Source organism: Zootoca vivipara, chromosome Z2, assembly GCF_965207765.1.
Source record: "Zootoca vivipara chromosome Z2, rZooViv2.hap1.1, whole genome shotgun sequence".
Lineage (NCBI taxonomy): Eukaryota > Metazoa > Chordata > Lepidosauria > Squamata > Lacertidae > Zootoca > Zootoca vivipara.
Genome location: NC_142585.1, coordinates 2,791,044 through 2,803,889, shown reverse-complemented (window position 1 = coordinate 2,803,889; position 12,846 = coordinate 2,791,044). Strand labels below are relative to the sequence as shown.

The 12,846-nt window shown below is 43.6% G+C and overlaps 1 pseudogene; it reads left to right on the top strand.

Moving 5' to 3' along the window:
• Window positions 1-220: 220 nt before the first annotated feature.
• On the top strand, window positions 221-364 carry LOC118078421 (U2 spliceosomal RNA; annotated as a pseudogene).
• The last annotated feature ends 12,482 nt before the right edge of the window (window positions 365-12,846 follow it).

Here is a 12,846-nt window from a genome sequence, read left to right as displayed (position 1 = left end):
TACAGTTTTATACAGTTTTATACAGTAAGTACTTACTTCTTTTTTATAACTTTCGCTTAAAAATAATAATAATAATGATATTACAATACCAATGATATCTATATAGTTAGTTTACTCTCTTCTTGTTCCTAGAGCCCTGTTGCATCAGAGAGGAGAGACGGTTTGTCTACATATATACTGAAATAAACGGTAAGTGATTCCCATTTCCTTACATTGTCCTCCAAATTCTTGGCCTTTTGGCTAAGATCAAGTGTAGTATCTGTTCTTATCAGGAAATGTGGGTTTTTATGGGGTGTGTGTGTGAAAGTTTTCCGTAGGAGAGGGGACACACACTACTGCCTCTGAACAAGAGTGAGGACCTGATTGAAAGCTGCTGTTTGTGACACAGCCCCTGCTGAATAAGGATGCTTGCAGAATATTTTAGCAAATGTAGTATTTTAGAAAACAGATCCAGTTTAAAATGTGCCCTGTATTTCATCTCAGGCATGGGAAGCTACTTCACACAGCAGTCTCTGTCTTCCCGTGTGGAGTTCACATCTGCTTTGAGTGAAGCAGCTGTTCCCTGGAGCTGGAGGCTGCCCAATATATTGTTTTTTGGTTTGGATTTGTACTTCTAGCAAGTGAAAAAGGTTTGATCCTCCTATTAGGCAGTGTGAATCCTACTGTACGTCAAGGACCAGACACATGAGTGGTGGCCAAAGCCTGAGGAGGGTCCCTTCTGTGTACAAACACCCATAGAGGTGGCTTCCTGTGGGAAGTATGGGAGGATGTGCAGGTGAAATCACAAATGCGTGATGGTTAGACTGTCATAAACAGGGGCAAAGGCACCAAGGAGTTTCAGAACCTTTATAGCAGGGTCTCTATTATGTCATACCCCCAAACTGGTGGTGGGAAAAAGAAAATGGGTAAATCCCTATCTCTTACTTCCTGTCACAATAAACTCTTTTCCTTACCTGGAATGGGGTAGGTGGATGTCTGTGAGATCTCATTCAGAGAGCACATTCCGTTTGGGACTGGGCTATGAACCTTTAGTCATTTTTATGGCTTACTGTGTGCCTGATTTTTATCATTGTATCTGTTGAAAACTGGCAAGACTTTTGATGTGAGTTAACCTTATATTTTCTTGTTTTACGTAAACAGCCTGAGAGTGATTTCTTTGCTAAGAGAGAAACATAAACGGAACTCCAACTCTACCTAAAGCACTCCTGGATATAATAATTGTTCCATGACCCAATAGGTTCTATAGATAAGCTGTGTGCGGATAGAGATTTTTAACTGCTGAAATAGGTATTTGCATTCTCTTGCAAGTAAGAAAGAGAAAGGATAATTGCTAAATAAAATATCATCTCCTCCTCATATAAATTCATCCAACTAGAAGGTGATCCCTTTGTCTACTCAGTTTGGAGACAGCTGAGAAACGCCCTCTACTGGTGGGGCTTGGACACTGCTAAGGATGCCTCTGGCATCTGAGGTGAGGCAGGCAAATATTATTAACAGGGTCACGTTTATGGTGCAAAACTTGACAGAGGAGAGGTGATGGGGGGGGGGTTGGGTCTTGCGGCCCTGCAAGTTTTCTTGGACTCCCAGCTCCCATCACCCCAGACCACGACCCTGCCGGAGGTCCACACAATTTCTGGAGGTCCGTGCAGGTTCTTCATTCCTGCCTTAGAGGCAAGTGAGAATGATGGATATGAAGGTGGTAAACCCAGGAGGAATGTGTTTTGTGCGGACAGGCGGAGTCCCCCAATCCTCCAGGCGACCCACTAAGTGGAATAAAGACGCAAGACAACGTGCTATAGGATTCAAATTGGCCAAAACTTTATTAAGATTCAGATGTAGGGAGACCTTGGCTCAGGCATCTGGGGTTCTGGGAGGCTTCGGGGTTATCCACATGTATGGGGGTTGAGGAGAACATATGTTCAAGCAGAGAGAGCCCGCCCCCTGTTTGCCGCCACTGGAAAGGGGAAGCAATGACACCTATTGGTATGGTCAACGCTTTCCCCAATACCCCGATCTTGTTGTCGCAAGGGGGTGAGGTCTCTGCCTCACGCCCCTCCCTCTAGGAAAGTCGCCAAAGAATTCTGCCCAAGGCCTGAAACCGCCAAAGTTGTGATGTATTGCTACGGGAAAGGCAAAACCTGCCAATGCAGGAAAATTCCTTTCCGGCCCTTCAACAGTGACCTTGACGTAGCAGCACCTATGTACCTGTGGAAAAAAGGTTAACCTGCAAAAGAAACTTGAATGAGGGTGTGGAGCGTGGGAGAGGCTCTGGAACTAACTGGTGCTTGGAGGTAAGATTCAAATTCTATTGTGTGAGCTGGAAAGTCCCTCACCTTACCTGGCCACCCCCTGGCAACACCTGGCAACGGAGATACCTGGCATCCTACCTGGGAAGGCGGTGCTAGCCCCGAACTACCAGGGGGCTGCGTGCGACCACACAAAGGTTGCCCCCATTTGATGTGTGGAGCAGTTATTCTCTTCCGTGAATCTGTGATAAAGGGAGACAACCATGGCTTTTTCTCCTGTGAAAATAGAGTTTTTCATCTTTCCCTGCCTCGCCCCCCTCCCAGTTCTGCTCCCCCAGCAACTACTAAAGTTCAGAGATGTTGTTCAGATCAAAAGAGGGAGAGAGGGATGTTCACACCCTGCAGATTAGAATATCGAACAAATCATGCCAAATTGTTACAGGGTCACAACTTAATAGGATCAAAAATCTCAGCATAATTCCTCATCAAGTCACAATAAAGGTTGCAATCTTCCATTTTAAAAATGTCAGCTTTATGACTCCAGCTGTGTTTCTTGGTGGGTGCAAGAAAAAGAAAGAGGTTTGTGGGGGCGGGGGCGGGGGCAGGGGATGACTTACAGCCAATTTGTGAATTGTGAGGAAAGGGCAACCTTTTCAATAATGGCTTTGTTGGGATTTGCTTACGCCTGCTTTGCATAATTAATAAAAGAACCCCATTTTGAGGGGAATTGTGTGTCGTCATCACTGCAGCACCACACACAGGGGGCTTTGTTGTATCAGGCTGAGGGTGTTTTTTTCCCAAGAGATGCAGTGGACGAGTGGGGGGGGAGGGGGGAGGATGCAGTTCAGGCGGATGTCTCAGATTGATGGTGATATGGTTTGAGGCAACTGCCAAGAGGAATCTCTCTGCTGGAATGAAATCTGGCTCCATCCTTGACATTGCTTCAGCACGGTCACCATGGAAGCACAACTGTCCGCTCTTCCTATGTACCGATAAAAGCAGATAAAGAAGAATGATTCATAGAGAAAGCCAGGGCAGTGTCATCTCATTCAGAGTGTGGAGACTGAACCCCAGGGTGCATCACTCAGGGGCTTGTCCATAATTCCTCTTGTTCCACTGCTCCCTCCCGGGGGAAACCTTTCTTTAGCATTCTGTTGGAACAAAGCAGTTTGGGTTTCCTCCGCATTGATGTTAGGCGCTGATCTAGCAGCTTTGCCTGGGATAGGAGTGGGCCAAGGGGGAAACAACTTGGACCCATGCTTTCTAGGTACTGGATGGGTGGAAGTGTGTATGAGCCCTGCAACTGCTGCCGTGGACACAAAACAAACCATGCTGTGGTTCTCTAAGCCCCCCAAAAATGCAACCTGCTGAGAAAATTACACATGCAATGTCTAATTTATCTCCATATAGGGGTAAACAATATAGTAAATAGCAGTGGCACTTGACCGCTCTGTCATGTAAATTCATATAAAGTATTACAACAAATGTTCAAAATGGATCCCATGAAGTGCAAAGTCCATGAGTAGATGCAAGCAGAACAAGGTTTTCCAGAATAAAAACAACCTGTTTTGCCTTTTGGCTTCTTCAGCCGCTTGAGGCCAAGTGATGTAAAAAGATGCGAATGAAAATCTCTTCTTATACATTCATATAACAAAATGATCTATTCAATATTATAAATACATACCAACATAAGATTGTAACCAGGAATACCACAAGTATTTCTAAGGTTGTAAACCCCTTCACAATTTGGTGAGGTACATCCTTTCTTCAACGTAATGAAATCTACAAAATGTACATAAATGCAATGCTATAGTCTTGTCATATTGGGATTAACAGACTCGAAATCATAAACCTCTAATATTTACAAGATAATACATACCCAACACTGCTTTCTATTCTTATTTTACAATGGTATTCCAGGACACTGTGTGATACACTCATCTTACACACTGTAATTTATACAAAAAGCCAAAGTATCAACCCAGGTTTATGTAATTAACCAATGGTTGCCTCAGTCTTAAAGTGATAACCCCCCAAAATGCTGCAAGATTACAGTTCTTAAATTATAACAAACAGTTAAGATCTAAATCTGTATTGAGACCTGAAGGTGTTAATGTATTAAATAAGAAAATAAATCTGGTTTCTTTCTGTAGAAGAATCTACTTGGCTAGTTCCAAGGGTCCATGATATGCCCAAATAACAAAAAAAGATAAATCCCCGTCAGTATGAGATGCTTCATTAAAGTGTGCAACTGGGGGAGCATCATTCACATCACAAACTTTTTTTGGCAGTTAATAACCCAAAATCCCATTTGAGCTGCTGGCATGATTTTTGTGTGGCGGCTAAATGAACGTGAGCAGCATGATGGGAGTTTTAGTGCAACAATAGCTGGGGACCCACCCCTGAGATACACTGCCTCAGGATCAGGAATCCTTGCGCAGTTTGACAGTGATATCTCGAGAGACATTCAAATTGCTGCACGTTGGAACCATCGTGCCAAATTGGGGGATGACAACCAGATTCTTCCTGATTAGCATAGGTTGGACCGTCACACCAAATGTGGCTGAAAACTCAAGACATGCTCCAAGCACCTCCATGCACTGCTTCTTTGCAACAATGGAAGGTTTGTTAGGGGATCTTCCACACCCTACAAGGAGTCCTGTTATTTGTCACAGTGCTACAATTCCCAGGATCCTTAACAATCTGGCGTTCCCAGGGTTATTTGGGGGAAGCCATGACTGTGAAGGTGTCTACATGGTTTCTTTTTCTTTTCAGCATCAGAAATTTTGGGGTGAGTTTTTCCAATATTCCCTTGGCATTTCTAAACCCTGTCCAACATCTCGTAGCTGCAAGCTGGCCATCCCCTCTTTGCCCGAAAAACCAGAGAGTAAAGGGAAAGGGTAAGAAAGAAAAAAGGATGATGTACCACCCCCATTTGACTCCCCTCCACCAGCACTGGTCATCTTTCATTTAAGTTCTTATTTACATGGCATATCATTTATCACTGTAATTACTTTTTATAGTACTCTTATGGTATAACATCAAGTCACCTTACAAGCTTGGCCTAAACATATCAGCATGTTACCTTTAGAGCAGTGTTTGTTCATATATTCTTTGAACCATAACCATATTCTTTGAACCATAACCATAACCATTGTGTCCTTAATTTCTGGTGTGTTTGAAATCTTATTACCGCAGTTAATTCTGCCAATTCTATAAACTCTGTTAGTTTAATTAACCAATCCTCTCTTGTAGGTATGTGATTTCCTTTCCAGTTCTTTGCAAGGTGTATTCTGGCTGCTGTGATTGCATATAGGAATAATTTTCTCCTATCTTGTGGTACCTCCTTTCAACTGTGAAACTATTAGCATTCCAACTATGCTCAACAAGAATGTCTCAGGTTTTTTTTCTATAGATATTCTGAGCATCTTTTTTAATTCTTCATGGATGCAGCTCCATTTTTTTTTTTTTACTTTTTCGCATCCCCACCACAAGTGCATCACAGTACCCTCAACTTCCCTGCACTTCCAGCAAAGGTTGGATTTGGTCTTACAGATTTTGGCCATCTTCGATGGTGTCATGTGCCATTTATAAAACATCTTCATCATGTCTAAATTTTCCAGCAGAAAATTTATTATTTCTGAATTTAGTATTTCTAGTGTTAGTATTAATAATAGAGGAGAGAGGGGGCAGCCTTGTCTCATTCCTTTTTCTATAGAAAAATGAATTGTTTTTTCATTTTTTATGATTAAGTTGGCTTTTTGTTTTTCATAGATGGGTTTTTTACCACAGGCATAGCATTCTCCCATTTCAGATAAGTCGATAACCTTTTAAAAGGAATTTCCAAGATAGATTATCAAAGGCCTTCTCAGCATCAACTAACACTGTCTGTGGATTCTTGTCGTTGTCTTGTTGGGCTGTATATGTGGTAAAGGGGAGGTGAAGACATCCTCTTCTATTTGTCCCCATGTCAGTTTCACTTTATTGGATAGCTTTTCTAGAAAGGCAGTTTCCCATACAATTTGATACCACTGGTCCATGTTCATTCCTGACAGGTCTCTCCAGTGTCTGGCTTTGACTGGCTTCTGGCTGCTGAGAGTAGGGTGGGTTGACACGATTTGAAATATTTATTCCTACCTGGCTGGAAAAGAGTGAATCCATCTCCAGCCTGACTGACACAACATTCTGGTGTGGGAGGGACTGTTCCCAGTTTAAAAGGAGTGAGCAGCGGTTTTGTCAGTTGAGGAGAGGGAGAGGGAGTGGGTAGGTGTGAAGAAGAAAGTTGAGAGGCCAGGATAGTGGGGATCTAGATGAGGTTCAGGAAGGCTCAATGTTAAATGTCTGACAGAGATTATCTACAACCGAAACGTATCTTATAAACACATGAAACGTTAAATAAACAACTATGTTCTAAAATAAAATTCTTCTCTTTTGTGCCAAGAAGTATCGTCATTATTTTTCCAGCAAGGTATCGGGACTCACAGAAGTGGTAACTCATTAGAGGACAAAACTTACCTCAGGAAAAAAGGTGAAAGTTTGTGTCTTAGAGTAACACTGAGGAGGCTTAGGAAGATAACCTGGGGTGCCAACAAGTTGCCAGCGTGGAAAGGGCAAACTTTTACAGTAGGGGGAATCAAGCAGAGAGAGACCCTTTACTGGTGGCAGGAGGTTATTCTATCAAACAGCCTAGAGTTTTTCTTTGATACCAGGCCACGTGAGCTGGAAGGAGACTCTCTTTACTTATAAACCCACAAGAATAAAGGGGTTTATTTGGAGGTGGCAGGAGAAGAGTGTGTGTGGCTTCACCTCTGGATTCCTGTGTCACATTTTAGTAATAGAGAGGGGGACATTCGTTGCACTCTGCATAATGTGAATGGTCATTATGATATTGGAAGATGTTCAGTAGGGCCAGTTATGGGGTGACCTGCGCCTCCATGGACAGCTGTGAGTCCAAAATGACTCCCTGGCTGCACTTGGTTCTTCAGGGGCACATATACCCTATTCAGGACCAGGGAGTCACCCACACCTGTCCACTCCTTGTCCCCCACAAACAGTACTTCTGTCTTGCCAGGATTCAGCCTCAATCTGTTAGCAGCCATCCATCCTCCAACCGCCTCCAGACACTCACACAGGACCTTCACTAGTTCTGATTTGAAAGAGAGGTAGAGCTGGGTATCATCCATGTATTGATGAACACCCAGCCCAACAGAAGCCCTCAGAAGCTTTCCCTGGTGCCCACAGGGTGTCCTCCCATCACTGAAATTAAGCTTGAAAGAAGTATTATATTGCAGCTAAGGGAGCAGGCTGCAATGTGTGCTTGGTTGTGGTGTGGGTGTGGGTGGGTGGTACCTACATTTGCAAATGTACTGTTAGTCCCAAAGAGCTTGGCAACCCTGTTTTGCTACCTTGGTATGTGCTTTGGTAACACGTATACAGATGTGGCCAGAACACAGTTGGAAATGACACTGAAACTAACCCCAGAAGAGTGAGATACAAGTATGAGATGTGTATCTTCCAGAGGTCCTATGGCCTGTGTTTCATATGATACATCTGACCATTCAAGCATCTCTTCTTCTTGGCTGCCTCATTATCCATGTGTCTGAAACACAAGCAAGGAAACTCTGTGTTGGGAGGAAGTGAACCTGCAAGGCCCTATCAAGCTAACATATGTTTTAGAGGGATGCAAGATATGCTCAGTCAGAAGCAAGGCAGCAGATCCAAGATTCTTCTTGGTTTACACAGCTGGAAAGAAGGTAGTTCCACTACAGAGCCCCTCTCCTGTGAAACCTAGAAATTAGAGAAGGGGAGAAGGGAGAGAGGCTTTTCAATAAGAAGGATGGAGTTTGGGCTCACTCCCTGGTATTTTGAGTTTTATAAAAGGGCCCCTCCTCGCTTTGTGTTTTTAATATTCAGAGCCACCCAGAGTCACTGGGACTCAAAAGTGGGGAGAGTGGTTACTGCATTCAAGTCCTGCTTGAGGGTTTCCCATTTGAGCATCTGGTTGACAGCTGTGAGAGCAGATGTACCATTGGCCTTATCCTGCAGCTGCTTCTTATGTTCTTTGGCTTGATCAACCAGCCAGGCTTTTCTTGCGTTCTTAAATGGCAAGATCTCTTCTGGAATCTTGGAGAAAGGCTTCATATGGGTTGATGTTGCTTCAGCTTCTCCATAACCTAGCTGAATTTTTTTGGTAGGTTCTTCTCCACACCAGCACAGGGCTAGGTTATGGAAAGCATTCTCTCCTTGTTGTCAAAGTCGGTGGCATTTAAAGTCAAGATAATGAGTGCATTTCCTACCAATAATCCATTCTGTTTATAAACCAACAGCAAAGGCAAATGTGGTTCTAAGGCTCTCCTTCATTGCAGCCTCTTTCTTCTTCTCACTGGTTCCCTTTACTCTCATTAACACCCCAGTCTGCTTGACATTTCATTAGCATAATGGCTTGTTTATGGAATGCAAATAATACCTAAATTATGCATGGGTTATTATGAATTTATGCATCCATTTCCTGCCATAGCATGTAGAATTTGTTTCATTTTAACCTGAGCAGGAGACCTGATGGTGCACAGAGGTGGGTGGTGGTGGGATAACGAAGATGTCTTCTTGTGATGCTTTAAGGTGCTGTGCCATCTCAGGAGCAGAGGCCTGCAGGCACCTCACCGCGTTTGCTACATTCCTTTGGTTCCCTTAGCTAACAGATTCTTAATTTTCACCTTCCTGCCACTGGAACACTGCGTCCTGCCATTTGTCAACCAGTTCCTGAGTATGTAGCACCTTTGGTGATCTTTGTGCTGTCCTAGAAAGAAATAGTTTTGAGCATCCTGAATGACAGGTAGGCATCTATTCAGCTGTGTCTCATAGGCTGGCAACCAAGCTAGAACAATGAGGGATGTGCCTTGCCTGCTTTGTCATTTTGCAATCAGAGTCAGAGGAGGACATCCAAAGAGGGTGTTTTTAAGAAGCCCTGCAGGGATCAGGCAAGAAGAGCAGCTCCTCCAGCAGGATGAGCTGTCAGGAGGACTTGGACCCCACTTCAGACTCAGATAAGAAGAGGAACTCACAGTGTTGGCAACAATATGCAGGAGAGAGACCTCACAGGGTTGTGAGGATGAGAAGCATGTAAAACACTTTGAGCATAGCTGCCAAGTTTTCCCTTTTCTCGCGAGGAAGCCTATTCAGCATAAGGGAAAATCCCTTTAAAAAAGGGATAACTTGGCAGCTATGACTTTGAGATCTTTAGAAGATAAAGGTGGTACATAAATGGAATGAATGAATGAATGAATAACCATGTTCTCCCCACTTGTTATTCCCAGCCATGCCCATTTCATACAACCATCAATGGATCAGGGACCTTGCTTTGGAAATATACAAGCAGCATTTCCATGGTGGGAACCCACAAATCAGGCCAACACTCCAGCTACCCTGTTTCCCCGAAAATAAGACATACCCATAAAATAAACCGTAGCAGGATTTCTAAGCATTTGTGCAATATAAGCCATACCCCCAAAATAAGACATATTGATAGGCGCAGTTCTGGAGGGCGCCAAGGAAGAGGCGAGGCTAGACGTGTAATTAAAAATAAGACACCCCCTGAAAATAAGCCATAGTGTGTCTTCTTGAGAAAAAATAAATATAAGACAGTGTATTACTTTTGGGGAAACACGGTACCTGCAACCCGCTGGCTCCCTCCCAACTTCCAAAGTGGCCCTCACAATTTCATGGATATGAATCAGTGGCACTGGGGTGGGGGGTCCTTTTTCTGACAAAAGACCGCTGTGAAGCTGAGGTGATTCTCTAGAGCATGCACTCTCCTCTCTGCTATTCCTGTGTGATCTTTCTTTTTCATAATGATACGAAGCCAGATCAGGTGGCTGCAAGAAGGTGAGAGATAAATAATGGAGAACAAGGAAATGGAAGCCATTATCGCTCTGAAGCCAGAGCACCGATTAGACATAAGTAATTTTCCATGGCAGCTGGAAAATGTGGGTGGCTCCTATTAAATTTAATTATACACTTGAAGGTTTCGGGGGCAAAGCTGATGCGGGACTGTATTTTGTTCGTTCGTTCGTTCGTTCGTTCATTCATTCATTCATTCATTGAGATTGCAATACAACCCTTCATCGAAACAGCCACAGGGATGTTTGCAAAAATTAATGTAAATACGTAATACATGATAAACAGAATTGTTAAAAGAATTCTCATAAGTTACATAATTAACAACAATATGATGTAACTCATCAACCTCTAAAAGCCTGAGAAATAAGGTGGGGCTTTACCTGGCATCTAAAAAAATTATTAGGTTGGGGTGAGAGGCACTTCAATGGGGAGACAATTCCATAGTTGTGGAGCCACCACCAAGAAGGTGCTTCTATGGGCCTCCATGTCACACATTTCATTTAACGCAGGGACCATCAGAAAAGCAGGGGCAGGTTGATAAAGGATAATGTATTATTTCAGATATATGAGCCCCAGGCCATTCAGGGCTTTAAATGTCAACATAAAGACATTGAATTGGGCCTGAAAGATAACTGGCAACCAATGGAGCTGTTTGAGAGTAATGTTTATCACATGTAACTTGCTATTCTTTGGCTGTCACATTCTGCGCTAAGTGCAACTTCTGGATCATCTTCAAGGGTAGCCCAATGCAGAGTGCACTACAGTAGTTTGCCCTGGAGTTTACCAGAGTGTGGACAACTGTAATCAAGATATCCGTGTCTAGAAATGGCCATACTTGATACACCAACTGAAGCTGGTCATAGACAACCCTCGCCATTGAGCTCACCTGGGCCTCAAATGACAATTATGCTTTTAGCAACCTATCCCTGAAGTGGAAGTTCAGTCCCATCCCATCCAGAATGGCCAACCCTACCAGATCTCAACCCTACCAGACAAAGGTCCGTATAGTTAAAGCTATGGTTTTCCCAGTAGTGATGTATGGAAGTGAGAGCTGGACCATAAAGAAGGCTGATCGCCGAAGAATTGATGCTTATGAATTATGGTGCTGGAGGAGACTCTTGAGAGTCCCATGGACTGCAAGAAGATCAAACCTATCCATTCTTAAGGAAATCAGCCCTGAGTGCTCACTGGAAGGACAGGTCGTGAAGCTGAGGCTCCAATACTTTGGCCACCTCATGAGAAGAGAAGACTCCCTGGAAAAGACCCTGATGTTGGGAAAGATGGAGGGCACAAGGAGAAGGGGACGACAGAGGACGAGATGGTTGGACAGTGTTCTCGAAGCTACGAACATGAGTTTGACCAAACTGCGGGAGGCAGTGGAAGACAGGAGTGCCTGGCGTGCTATGGTCCATGGGGTCACAAAGAGTCGGACACGACTAAACGACTAAACAACAACAACCAGATCTCAGAAGTGGGAGCCATCTATCTATCTTCCCATCCAGCCCATTACTGTCTCCAGGAGCTTTCCTGCCTCTTCTAATACTGAAGAAACAGAGACAGGGTTGGGTGCGATCAGCATATTGATAGCACTGTATGCTAAGAAATAACATAAATCATACGCAGGTAAGAGGTGACTTGTTGGACTACATCATCCCTTTCAAAACAAGGAGTTTCACAGTACCATATCCTGACTCTGCTTTAGCACTTTGGAACTCTCTAGTTTTCCACAAGAAGGTGGAAGCATTGGAGCTGCCATATCTGAAACACACAGGGAGAACTCCCTGAAGGACTCCCAGTCTTCTGCCAGCAAGGCTGCTCAGGAATTTACCTGAAGTTCGTGCAGATTTATTATTGTATTATTATTATTATTATTATTATTATTATTATTATTATTATTATTATTTGTATACCCCCTATACCTGTAGGTCTCAGGGCAGTTCACAGGATACAATCAGAATATAAAAATGCAAAATACATAATAAAAAAAACAAAAATAACTCAATACCCCCTCCTCCCCAAACACATTTAAAAAGGGCATCAGATATCAATCGGCCAAAGGGCTTGTTAAAGAGGAACATTTTTGCCTGGCGCCTAAAGGTGTATAATGAAGGTGCCAGGCGAACCTTCCTGGGGAGAGCGTTCCACAAATGGGGAGCCACTGCAGAAGAGGCACCTTGTATTAATTCATGTTACGAATACGAATACTTTATTACGGTCGAAGACCAGCTCTTATAAAAATTCCTTTGGAAGAACAATTCCAAAGAACATATCATACATGTGACGCTTTTTACAACAATAAAAATTTATAAAAGCAATGGGGATGTTGTTGTTGTTTAGTCGTTTAGTCGTGTCCGACTCTTCGTGACCCCATGGACCATAGCACGCCAGGCACTCCTGTCTTCTACTGCCTCCCGCAGTTTGGTCAAACTCATGTTCGTAGCTTCGAGAACACTGTCCAACCATCTTGTCCTCTGTCGTCCCCTTCTCCTAGTGCCCTCCATCTTTCCCAACATCAGGGTCTTTTCCAAGGATTCTTCTCTTCTCATGAGGTGGCCAAAGTATTGGAGCCTCAGCTTCACGATCTGTCCTTCCAGGGAGCACTCAGGGCTGATTTCCTTAAGAATGGATAGGTTTGATCTTCTAGCAGTCCATGGGACTCTCAAGAGTCTCCTCCAGCACCATAATTCAAAAGCATCAATTCTTC